Genomic DNA, 12,064 nt, shown 5'->3' on the forward strand with positions numbered 1-12,064 from the left:
TATGAATGAATGCTGAACTTGGTCATATCCTTTTTCTGTATCAAGATGATTACATGGGTTTTCTCTTAAATTTGTTTCATATAGTGAATTACAACTAATTTACTTTTAATATAATTACTTATATAGTTGAATTTACAGCTGCCATTTTACTATTTATTTTCCTTTTTTCCACCTATTTGATATTCATCTTTCCTTGTCTTTCTTTAATTAAAATACTTTATATTATTTTAGTATTCGCTATCTATTAACATGTTGTACATTGTTTGCTCCTTTGTTAGTAATCATGCTAGATTTTAACGTGCGTGGTTTATTATAGTCTACCATAGCATTTTCCAAACAAAGAAAACATTTTCCAATAGTTTAAATACATTACCCGCTTCTGTATTTTGCATTATTATTGTCTGCATTTTAAATTTCAAAAGACATTGCAGTTACTGTGTTTTACAATTAGTATTCATTTATATTTACTCACCCATTTACCCTTTTCATTGCCTTTGATTTCTTCCTGGATTTTGTGTTTTTATTGCCTTTCACCTTTGCTTAAACAACTCCATTATATATGGATTTTAGTGCAGGTCTGCCAGTGGGGTGCATTCTCATTTTGTTTGTCTAAAGACATTTTTATTTTACTTTCATGTTAAAAAGATTTTCCCACTAGGAATAGAATTCTAGATGGGCAAGTTTGCTTTCCTGCCTGTTCTTTCAGCATTTTAAAGATGCCATTGCATTGTCTTCTGGTTTTAATCATTTCTTTTGATAAATCAGCTGTCAGTTTTATTGTTGCTTTTTTTTTTTTTTTTAAGAGTCAGGGTTTCACCATGTTGGCCAGGGTGGTCTCGAACTCCTGACCTCAGGTGTCCACCCTCCTCGGTCTCCCAAAGTGCTGGGATTACAGGTGTGAGCCACCACTCCCGGCCTATTTTTGCTGCTTTGAAAGTAATGTTTATTTTCCTCTGGCTGCTTAAAAAATTATTTGTTTTTGGTTTGTTTGTTTTGTTTCTTGGAATTTGTGCTGGTTGGAGTTTGTTGAGAGACTTGAATCTTTATGTTGATGTCTTTTATCAGTTTTGAAATATTCTCTACGGTTACCTCTTCAAATGCTGCTTCTGCTTCATTCTTTTCCTTCTGAGACTTGACTCATATGTAAGTTAAACCTTTTCCTTGTGTCTCACATGCTTTTATTCCCTTTTGTATGTTTTCCACTCTTTGTGTGCTTCGGTTTACTTAATAATGTGTCTTCTAGCTCATTAATTTTGTCTTCTTGTTGTGCCTAATCTGCAGTCATACTTACGTATTGATTGTTTTTTTAATGGAGTCTTTCTAGACACTGAAAAAGATTATTTCTTTTTTAAAATTGTAAATATTTTGTTTTTAAAAATGTTTTTAAGAGATGGATTTTCACTCTATTGCCCAACGGGTCTTTAAATCATGGGCTCAAGTGATCCTCCTGCTTCAGCCTCCTAAATAGCTGGGATTGCAGGTGTGCATCACTGCACCTGGCTTATATCGATTCTTCAGTGTGGTTATTGTATTTTTAACTTTAAAGTCTTTATTTGATTTAAAAAAAATTTCAGTTCTCTAGTGAAATTTGTCATCATTTCGTCTCTTCATTTTGTCTTCTGTTTTCTTGGACATAAATCTCAGCAATTTTTAAAATGTCCTTGTCTAATAACTCCAGTTTCAGAATCACCTGTGGGTAAATTTTTATTGTGTATTTTTTCCTTTTATTTTTCTACATGATTCTTAGAATGTCTGGTGATTTTTACTGAATGCTAGATACTATATATTAAAAACTGTTAAAGCTTCAGATAGTATCTTCCTCAAGGAGAATTCAGTGTTTCTCTGTCAGGCAGAGAGGGTCAACGGTGATCAAATTAATTCCATCGGTACTGAACTGATGTTTTCAATTGAACCAGGGCTTTCAACTGAGAGTCTGCTGCATTTATCAGGATCCGTGCTCCCAACAGGTCCTGAAAGATATCTAAGTTTTACCTCCTCAACACTACAAGATTGTGGAAAACTGCTTTTGGTTAGTTTTTGGCTTAATTTTTTGCTTCCAGCTTTACACACTTCAGGATGTCTTGGGGAAACTACGTGTTTGAGGCTCCTCAAGTCTCTAGTTTTGTTACTGTAGTCCTGCACAAACATACAAAGCTCTGCTGTTTCTCTGGTCCTGGGCAGTGTCCCTCTGTCTGGATAAAGCCTGGGGTCACCTCTCTGCATGTCTCCCCTCTCCAGCATTTTGGCTGTTAATCTTCGTTGCTTCAGTAGCTAGCTCCCTGATGCTTTTGAACAAACTTTAAAAATTTTTTTTAATATTTAATTTTTATTTGACTAGTTTTTGGGGAACAGGTGGTTTTTGGTTACATGGATTTTTTTCTAGTGGTGATTTCTGAGGTTTTGGTGCACCTGTTAACCAAGCAGTATACACTATTCCCAACATGTAGTCTCTTAACCCTCACCCCGCTCCCACCTTTCCCACTGAGTCCCCAAAGTTCATTATAACATTCTGGTGCTTTTGCATCTTCATAGTTCAGCTCCCACTTATAAGTGAGAACATATATTTGGTTTTCCATTCATGAGTTACTTCATTTAGAATAATCGCCTCCAGCTCCATCCAGGTTGCTGCAAAAACATTTTTTCATTCCTTTTTGTGGCTGAGTAGTATTCCATGGTATATATATACCACATGTCTTTATCCACTGGTTGGTTGATGGGCACTTATGTTGGTTCTATATCTTTGCAATTGCGAATTGTGCTACTATAAACGTGTGTGTATGTTTCATTTTCATAGAATGATTTCTTTTCCTTTGGGAAGATACCTAGTGGGATTGCAGAAACAAATGGTAGTTCCACTTTTAGCTCTTCAATATATGTCTCTACTGTTTTCTATAGTAGTTTGAACAAACATTCTTTCTTTTTTTTTCTTTGAGACAGAGTCTTGCTCTGATGCCCAGGCTGTAGTGCAGTGTTGTGATTTTGGCTCACTGCAACCTCTGCCTCCTGGGTTTAAGGAATTCTTCTGCCTCAGCCTCCCGAGTAGCTGGGATTACAGGTGCCCACCACCACGCCTGGCTGATTTTTGTATTTTCAGTAGAGACAGGGTTTCACCATATTGGCTGGCCTCAAACTCCTGACCTTGTGACCTGCCCGCCTTGGCCTCCCAAAGTGCTGGGATTACAGGCATGAGTCACCATGCTCCGGGCTTTTTTTTTTTTTTTTTTTTTTTTTTGAGGTGGAGTCTTGCTGTGTTGTCCAGGCTAGAGTGAAGTGGTGTGATCTCAGTTTACTGCAACCTCTGCCGCCTGGATATAAGTGATTCTGCTGCCTCAGCCACCTGAGCAGCTGGAATTACAGGTGCGTGCCACCATATCAGGCTAAGTATTGTATTTTTAGTAGAGATGGGGTTTCACCATGTTGGCCAGACTGGTCTCGAACTCCCGACCTCAGGTGATCCGCCTGCCTTGGCCTCCCAAAGTGCGGGGATTACAGGCGTGAGCCACTGCGCCCGGCTGAACAAACATATTTTAATACTTTTTTTTCTAGTTCTTTGCAGGACCGTTAATCTGCCACAGACTATTCTATCCTACTTTGAGGGAGAAGTCTACTTTATTCTTAAATACACAGATTAAGGCTTACTCAGTTTATTTTATGACACATTGATTAATTGCAACCTGCAGTTTATGAAATGCATAAAGGATAAATGTAGTGACACAAATCCAGGAGATGGGTAGCATTATCAGATATTGGGAAGTGTTTAGTTGTCAATGGGGAATGAGATGGTGGAATGAAGAATGTGCTGATGTTTCTGGCCCAGACATCCAGGTGGATAGGCAAGCCATTTATCAAGATGAAGTAATAAAACAGGAGAGGGCTCTATTTTAGAGAGTTGAGATTAAATTTACTTTTGCACACATTGAGTTTGAGATACCTATGTGATATCCAGGTGGACATTTCTGATATGCAGAAAGAAATACTTATTTGGAATCCAAGAGAGAGATGGGAGATGGAGCTGTGAATTTGTTACTCATTAGTGGATAGGTAGAAGTTTTCAAATCAATTTTACTCATTTTTTAGTTTATCACATCAATTCAGCTGACAAATGCTATTCTACTACCCATCAGACTGGATCAAGTAAAAATAGGCACTGTGCTAATTAGGCTAAATCTTTTCTTTTTGTTTTAGGTAGAGTTTCTGTCACCCAGGCTGGAGTGCAGTGGCATGATCTCAGCTCACTGCAACCTCCGTCTCCTGGATTCCAGCAATTCTCTTGCTTCAGCCTCTGGAGTAGCTGGGATTATAGGCACATACCACCAGGCCTAGCTAGTTTTTGTATTTTTTTAAGTAGAGACAGGGTTTCACCATGTTGGCCAGGCTGGTCTCGAACTCCTGACCTCAGGCGATCCACCCACCTCTACCTCCCAAAGTGTTGGGATTACAGGCATAAGCCACCATGCCCAACCTAAATCTTTTCTTTAAGGAAAATAAAACGTCAATGGCTGCCATGTCATCTAAAACCTATCAGTTCTGATTCTGTAGAATCAAGATGTTATATAGATATGAGTTAAGTAAACGAGGGTGGGCTAGTTCCTAAGAGGCAAATATGATCAGGTTGCTGGCACTAAACTAAATCCGTAGAGTTGTAAGTCTGCCCCATCATCTGCTGCCAGCCACACTTAGGCTTCTTTGTAGGGCATTTAGAAATTTTATAGCCAGAGGAAGGCAGCATGAAGAGATGATAAGGGAACTTATGGCTGAAGAAATTAAAGGTTTGGATCCTGAAAAAACTCAGGGCATTACCCTCAAATAGCTAAATGACTGTCACATGTGGGAGATTTGGGGCCTTTTTTTGGATGACAGTAGCAAGCTGTATTAGGGTTCTCTAGAGGGATGGAACTAATAGAATATATGTGTGTATATATATATATATATATATATATATGTTTATTAAGTATTAATTCACATGATCACAAGGTCTCACAATAGGCTGTCTGCAAGCTGAGGAGCAAGGAGAGCCAGTCTGAGTCCCCAAATTGAAGAACCTGGGAGTCTGATGTTCCAGGGCAGGAAGCATCCAGCACAGGAGAAAGATGTAGTCTGGGAGGCTAGGATCGTCTAATCTTTTCACGTTTTTCTGCCTGTTTTATATTCTAGCCTTGCTGGCAGCTCATTAGATGGTGCCCACCCAGATTAAGGGAGGGCCTGCCTTTTTCAACCCACTGACTCAAATGGTAATCTCTTTTGGCAATACGTTCACAGATGCCCGGGATCAATACTTTGCATCCTTCAATCCAATCAAGTTGACACTCAGCATTAATCATCACACAAGCTATGTAAGTCCAGCGAGAAGTTGGAGGTAGAGGTTGTATCTTATTCATCTTTGTGTTTCCAGCATGTAGTAGAGTCTGGATCACATCAGAGGCTCAGCATATGCTCATAAAGTTGAACCACATTGAACTTGAGTTCACACTGAAAGGCTCTCAGCGGCGCTCAAAGCTACCTGACAAGAGAAAGAGCTGCTTATACAGTGGTTTCCTTGTTGGGTTGTTGGGTTGTTCAGACATGTTGGACAGCCATTCATGGGATATTGTCATAGAAGGGATTTAAGTATTGGACTAAATCCCATTGTCTTAAAAGCTTCCTTTAACCTTAACATCTGTGATCCAGTAACAATATGGAAGATAATGGATCTATTATTTGAGTGTTTGTTGGCTGTAATAGGGAGAAATAAAATAATGATCACAGTAGCAATCAAATGTTGAGTGCCCCCTATGTGCCAGACACTATTGCTGAATAATATATATCAAGGAGCAGCAAGCTATGGCCTGTGGGCCAGCCTGTGGCCTCTTTTTGTGACTTTTTATTGGAACATAACCTTATTCACATTGTCTGTGACTGCTTTTGTGCTACAGGGGCAGAATTGAGTAGTTTTGACGGAGACTGTAAGACCTGCAAAGTATAAAGTATTTACTATTTGAACCTTCACAGAAAAAGTTTGCTGACCCCTGATTTAGGTAAGTATAACAACTCTGCATATTATACATATTAACTCATTAATCTTTACATTAACTCTGCAAGATAGATGGTGTCCTTTTTTTTTTTTTTTTTTTTTGAGACAAACTCTCTTTCTGTTACCAAGGCTGGAGTGCAGTCACAGGATCTTGGCTCACTGCAACCTCCGCCTCCTGGGTTCAAACAATTCTCCTGCCTCAGCCTCCTGAGTAGCTGGGACCACAGGCACGTGCCACCACACTTGGCTAATTTTCTGTATTTTCAGTAGAGATGGGGTTTCATCATGTTAGCCAGGATGGCTTAATCTTCTGACCTCATAATCTGCCTGCCTCAGCCTCCCAAAGTGCTGGGATTACAGACATGAGACACCATGCCTTGCCTGGTGTTCCTTTTTACCGAAGAGGAAGCTCAAGCTCATGGAGGCAAAGTAATAACTCTCAAGGTCAAAGAACTTATAAGTGGTTTGGATTGGAACCAGGTATGGGAAGCTCCAAAGTCCATGTTCTTTTTTATACTAGAAATAGAAGTTTTACCTCTCCTGAAATCGTACCATATATGAAAGCATGATTATATATATTTATTAAGACATTGCCTTTTATAGCAGCAATCTTATACAGCTGTTTAAGTATAGGAAAACTTCACCAATACAGACCAGATTACTGTGTATTTACTGCAGTTGAGAGTTATGTGATTCTTTTTTTTTTGAGACGGAGTTTCGCTTTTGTTACCCAGGCTGGAGTGCAATGGCGCGATCTCGGCTCACCGCAACCTCCGCCTCCTGGGTTCAGGCAATTCTCCTGCCTCAGCCTCCGGAGTAGCTGGGATTACAGGCACACGCCACCATGCCCAGCTGAATTTTTGTATTTTTAGTGGAGACGGGGTTTCACCATGTTGACCAGGATGGTCTCCATCTCTTGACCTCATGATCCCCCTGCCTTGTCCTCCCAAAGTGCTGGGATTACAGGCGTGAGCCACTGCGCCCGGCCTAGTTATGTGATTCTTATTTGTAAAAGTAAGAAGTTCAAAGTGTTTTCCTCTGAATAAGGATATAGTCTACCAAGAAAATAATCAAGACTTTCAGCTTCTAGGTTCCACTGTAATTTCATGCATTTTAAAGAACTTTCTGTTGTTGTTATGTAATATAGGACCTACAGCATTACGTAATTTAAAAAAGAAAACTTTATTCTTTGCAATGATTTATAATTAAATATTTATTAATAGTTGTGAGACTAATCTCTTTACAAACTAGAGAGATTTGTGATAGTCTTAAAAAATGATGTAATTTAAGTATATATGAATTCATTGATTTAGATTGTCCCATAAGCTTCCTGAAGAAAAATATAAAACTTTTCCAATTCTTTCCCTCTTCTCTGAAGAGAGAAGATATGCTTCTATTCATTATTTTCTTTTCAGTAGATTTGGGATCACACTATGTTGGCCAAGCTGGTCTTGAACTCCTGGCCTCAAGTGATCCTCCCATGTCAAAATGCTAGGATTACAGTTGTGAGGTACCGAGCCCAGTCCTGATGATTTACATAATTATTATTGACTCTGAGATATGTATATATATATTTGAATAAAGACCCTGGGACCCTTCTGCAAGCAAAATAGTAAAGCTGCACTGAAGAGCAGATTTAGCAGAGAGTAGCAGAAAGCACCGCACAAGGAGTCTGAAGACTTAACTTCTAGTTCTGACTCCCACTTACTATCTATAAAATCTCAGATATCTAAAATCTCCTTAGGAGAGCTCACCTCTCTCCTAACCATCAATTTTCTCATATTCATAATGGAATAATAATAATATCTTGTCAAATAAGATAGTAGATACAATGATCTTTTAGAAACCATGAAGACAAAAATGATCAAGACATCTGGATATCAGGTGGTGGTATTAGTAGTTTTGTTGTTGTGGGTTTATTTGTATTACACAACAGATCTGGGGTGCCCGTTGCCAAGTGTGGGGGCAGAGCCTACTGCAATAAATGTCGAGTGTGCCTCTCTGATAGACTGTGGTACAGACACAGATGCGATGTCACTGCTCTTTTCCTAGGTAGATGTATTCTAGCCGGGGCCTTTTCTGGCTGGCCCAATACTCATCAAGCAGGCTCCACATCAGGATTTGGAGTGAACCTTGGCAGAGATTTAACTTGTTTCTGAGTTAAAGGAATTGAAAGAAGCTGTGGGAAAGGTATGAGAGACTCTGGAAAATGGATTGAAATGAAGGTACTGTGATATTAAGTCCTGTGTTCATTGGTATTCCTAGAGTATTGGAGTATTGTTTTGGAGTGTAAGGTGTTGTGACGCACCTTTCTTTGGAGAGTAAGTTTATTGCAAGAACTGCCTTTCACAGAATTCCTGTTCACTACCATGGCAAAATGTCCTATCCCCACTGCCACGTCTAACAGTATTTGGAGTAATCAAACAGTAAGCAAGAGGCTGAAGGTTAATGTATTAAAATGATGTGATTCAGTGCCTTCGATGTTTCCGACTCTGTAATGAGGCATCTAGAGCACATACTATAAGCAGGAGGGTGAGATGATGGCGATGGTTAACATGCAAGTGTGAACTGCTGAACCCTGAGAAGGTTTGTTTATTCTGGCATCAATAGGGATACAGATCCTCAGAACCCAGGTGACTTGATGATGTTGTTGGGAAAATAGTAAGAAGCTAAGGAAACTTCAAAGAAAATGGATTAGACAGGAAATTGTGACTGGAATGCAGAGAATGTAGGATAGTGGAGATTGGAAGGACCTCAGAATAAGGACCTGAAAGAAAGAGCACAAGCCTGCTCTAGGAAAACCTGATGGCCAGGTAGTGGCTACACAGGTATCTGGTTCAACCAGATGTCAAAAGGCAGAGTACCTCCTATACAAATAGAGGATCCAGCACCATCAACGTTCAGAGTGGTTCTGTATCAGTCTTGGATCTTCAGATAAACTGCGGCAAGAAGACTTACCCCTATGCAGGAGGGCCTAGGGGAAGAGTTCATGCCCCTGACAGGTGAATAGTTTGAGGTGTCTGGAAGGTCTGGTCTGGGCTTTAACCTGGTGCTTGTTAAAGGATCCCACCTTTAACAAGCACCAGGTTAAAGCCCAGACCAGAGCTTCGAGGTCCCCAAAACTGTCATCTCTAGAAATGAGTTTGATTATAAGGGTCTCAGGGGAGGAGAGGAGCATGTTGAGAGGTGAAAGAATTCAACAGTTACTTGGATGCCCCCCTTAACCCTTGGATGGTCAGCTGTTACCTGAAAGCATTAAAGTAACAGGAGGATCATTTGACTGTGGGTGAATCCTTCCCTTAGTCCTATACTTTTTGTGCCTTGGGAGCTATCTGCCCTCGGACTGATGTTTGAGGAGTATGGAAACAGAATGACAGGGTGAGGAGAATGAAATGTCAAAACTGGGTGTAATGCTGGCTCTCCCTTGTTAGACACATGACCTTGAGGAAGTCGCTGTATCCTTCTAATTGCTTTAGTTTCATTGATGTGAAACTAATGCCTGTAAGACAATAATTTTATAAAGAAGAAGTTAGAATGTCTAGAAATGTCCTGTAAATGACCTGAATTAATGTATATGAGTCATAGAATTTTGCACAAAATGGATGTTTTAAAAAATGCACTGGGAGCTGGCTTAACATCTAAAAATAAGTTAATGTAATGTACCACTTTAAGAGAATAAGAGACAAAAAAACCCCTACATGATCATTTCGATAGATGCGGAAAAGAATTGACAGAGTCCAACACCCTTCTGTGATAAAAATAATCAACAAACAAGGAATAGGTGGGAACTTCCTCAACCTGAAAACTCAAAGTTAGGATCATACTTCATGGTGAAAGATTGGATGCTTTTACTCTATGATCAAGTACAATACAAGGATGTCTGCTCCTGCCACTTCTGTTTAACATTGTACTAGAAGATCTAGCCAGGGCAATTAAGCTAGAAAAAGAAATAAAAGTCATCCATATTGGAAAGAAGAAATAAAACTATCTCTATTTGCAGATGACATGATCTTGTATATATAAAACACTAAGGAATACACACATACCAAAACAAAAAAACTGTTAGAACTAATAAGTTTAGCAAAGTTGTGGGATTTAAGGTCAATATATAAAAATGAATTTTGCTTCTATACACTAACAATGAGTAATCTGAAAATGAAATTTAAAAAACAAGAAAGAAAAATACTTAGGAAAAAAGTTTAACACATGTACAGTGAAAACTACAAAACATCACTGAAAGAAATAACTCAATAAATGGAAAGACATCCCATGTTCATGGATTGGAAAACATACTATTGTTAAGATGGCAGTGCTGTCCAAACTGATCTACAGATTCAGTGCAATCCCTATCAAAATCCCAGCTGTGTATTGTTGTTGTTTTTAACAGAAATTGACAAGCTGATTCTAAAATTAATATGAAAATGCAAGGACCCACAATAACCAAAACAACCTTGAAAAGGAACAAAGTTGTTGGAGGACTGACACTTCTCAGTTTTAAAATTTACTACAAAGCTACAGTAGTAAAGATGGTGTAGTACTGGCATAAGGTTATGCATATAAGAGCAAGAGAATATAATTGGTAGTCCAAATACAAACACATTATAATTTTATTATTGTTTTAGTTCTCTCATAATAACCACAAATGTAGTGGTTTAAGACACAGATTTATTATCTTACAATTCTATAGGTCCAAGGCCTATCACAGGTCCCACCAGGTCAAAATTAAGGCACTGACAGGGCTGCATTCCTTTCTGTAGACTTCTTGCTTTTTTCAAATTCTAGAAGCAGCCTACATTCTTTGGGTCATTGTTCCCTTCCTCTACTTTCTTTTTTAATTTTTTTAAATTATTATTATTTTTTAAAGACAGGGTTTCCCCATGTTGGTCAGGCTAGTCTTGAACTCCCAACCTCAGGTGATCCGCCTGCCTTGGCCTCCAAAGTGCTTGGATTACAGGCGTGAGCCACCACGCCCGGCCCTCCCTTTCTCTATTTTCAAAGCTAAGAGAGGCAAGTCAAGTCTTTCTCACATCATGTCACTCTGACTTTTTCCATAGTCACATTTCCTCTGACTCTGAATTCTTCTGCCTCTCTCTTTCACTTTTAGTGATGCTTGTGATTACATTGAGCTCATTCAGATACTGCAGGATTATTTTCCTATATTAAGGTGGGCTAACTGGCAACCTTGGTTCCATCTGCAACCTTACATGTAACATATTGTATCTGTAGATTCCACGAATTAGGATGTTGTATGTGTGTAGGGAGTCACATTCTTCTGATCATTACCCCAATGGCCAATTAAGTTTTGACCAAGATGCCAGGACAATTCAATAGGGAAGGAATAGTCTTTTTAATAAGTGGTGCTAGAACAACTGGATATACATATGTTAAAAAAAAAAAAATGAAGTTGGATTCCCTAACTCATACCACATATAAAAACTCAAAATGGATCAGGGACCTAAATGTAAGAACTAAAATGATAATAATTCTTAGAAGAAAATGTAGGAGTAAATGTGACCTAGGCAATGGTTTCTTAGATATGCTACCAAAGGCACAAGCAACAAAAGAAAAATGTTATGCATTGGACTTCACCAAAATTAAAAAAAAAACTTTTTGTTTCAAGGGACACCATCAAGAAAGTGAAAAGACAACCTACAGAAAGGAAGAGAGTATTTGCAAAAACTTATTATCAATTTGCAAAAAGACTTGTATCCAAAATATAAAAGAATTCTTAAAACTCAACAATAAGAAAGCCCAATTTAAAAATGGGCGAAAGGTCTAAACAGAAAAAAATAAAAATAAAAAATAAAAATGGGCAAAAGGTCGAAACAGATGCCTCACCAAAGAAGATATACATACAGCAAATAAACATATGACAAGATGCAACATCATTTGTCATTAGAGAATTTCAAATTAAGAGATACCACTACACACCAATTAAAATGGCTAAAACACACACACACACACACACACACCCACACACCCTCCCCCCACCCAAACGAATAGCAAATGCTGACGAGAATGTGGAGAAGCAGGACCTCTCTCATTGCTAGCCAA

At 38.7% G+C, this 12,064-nt stretch overlaps 1 long non-coding RNA gene across 1 annotated transcript; it reads left to right on the top strand.

Annotated features, from left to right (window-relative positions):
* Nucleotides 1-5,067: 5,067 nt before the first annotated feature.
* LOC116524900 lies at nucleotides 5,068-9,019 on the top strand. The gene is made up of 3 exons (XR_004257516.1): nucleotides 5,068-5,333; nucleotides 5,913-6,014; nucleotides 8,063-9,019. It is a non-coding gene; the product is annotated as an uncharacterized LOC116524900 (long non-coding RNA).
* Nucleotides 9,020-12,064: the final 3,045 nt, after the last annotated feature.

The sequence above is a fragment of the Sapajus apella genome, unplaced genomic scaffold (genome assembly GCF_009761245.1).
Source record: "Sapajus apella isolate SASKATOON/1434 unplaced genomic scaffold, GSC_monkey_1.0 scaffold46, whole genome shotgun sequence".
NCBI lineage: Eukaryota > Metazoa > Chordata > Mammalia > Primates > Cebidae > Sapajus > Sapajus apella.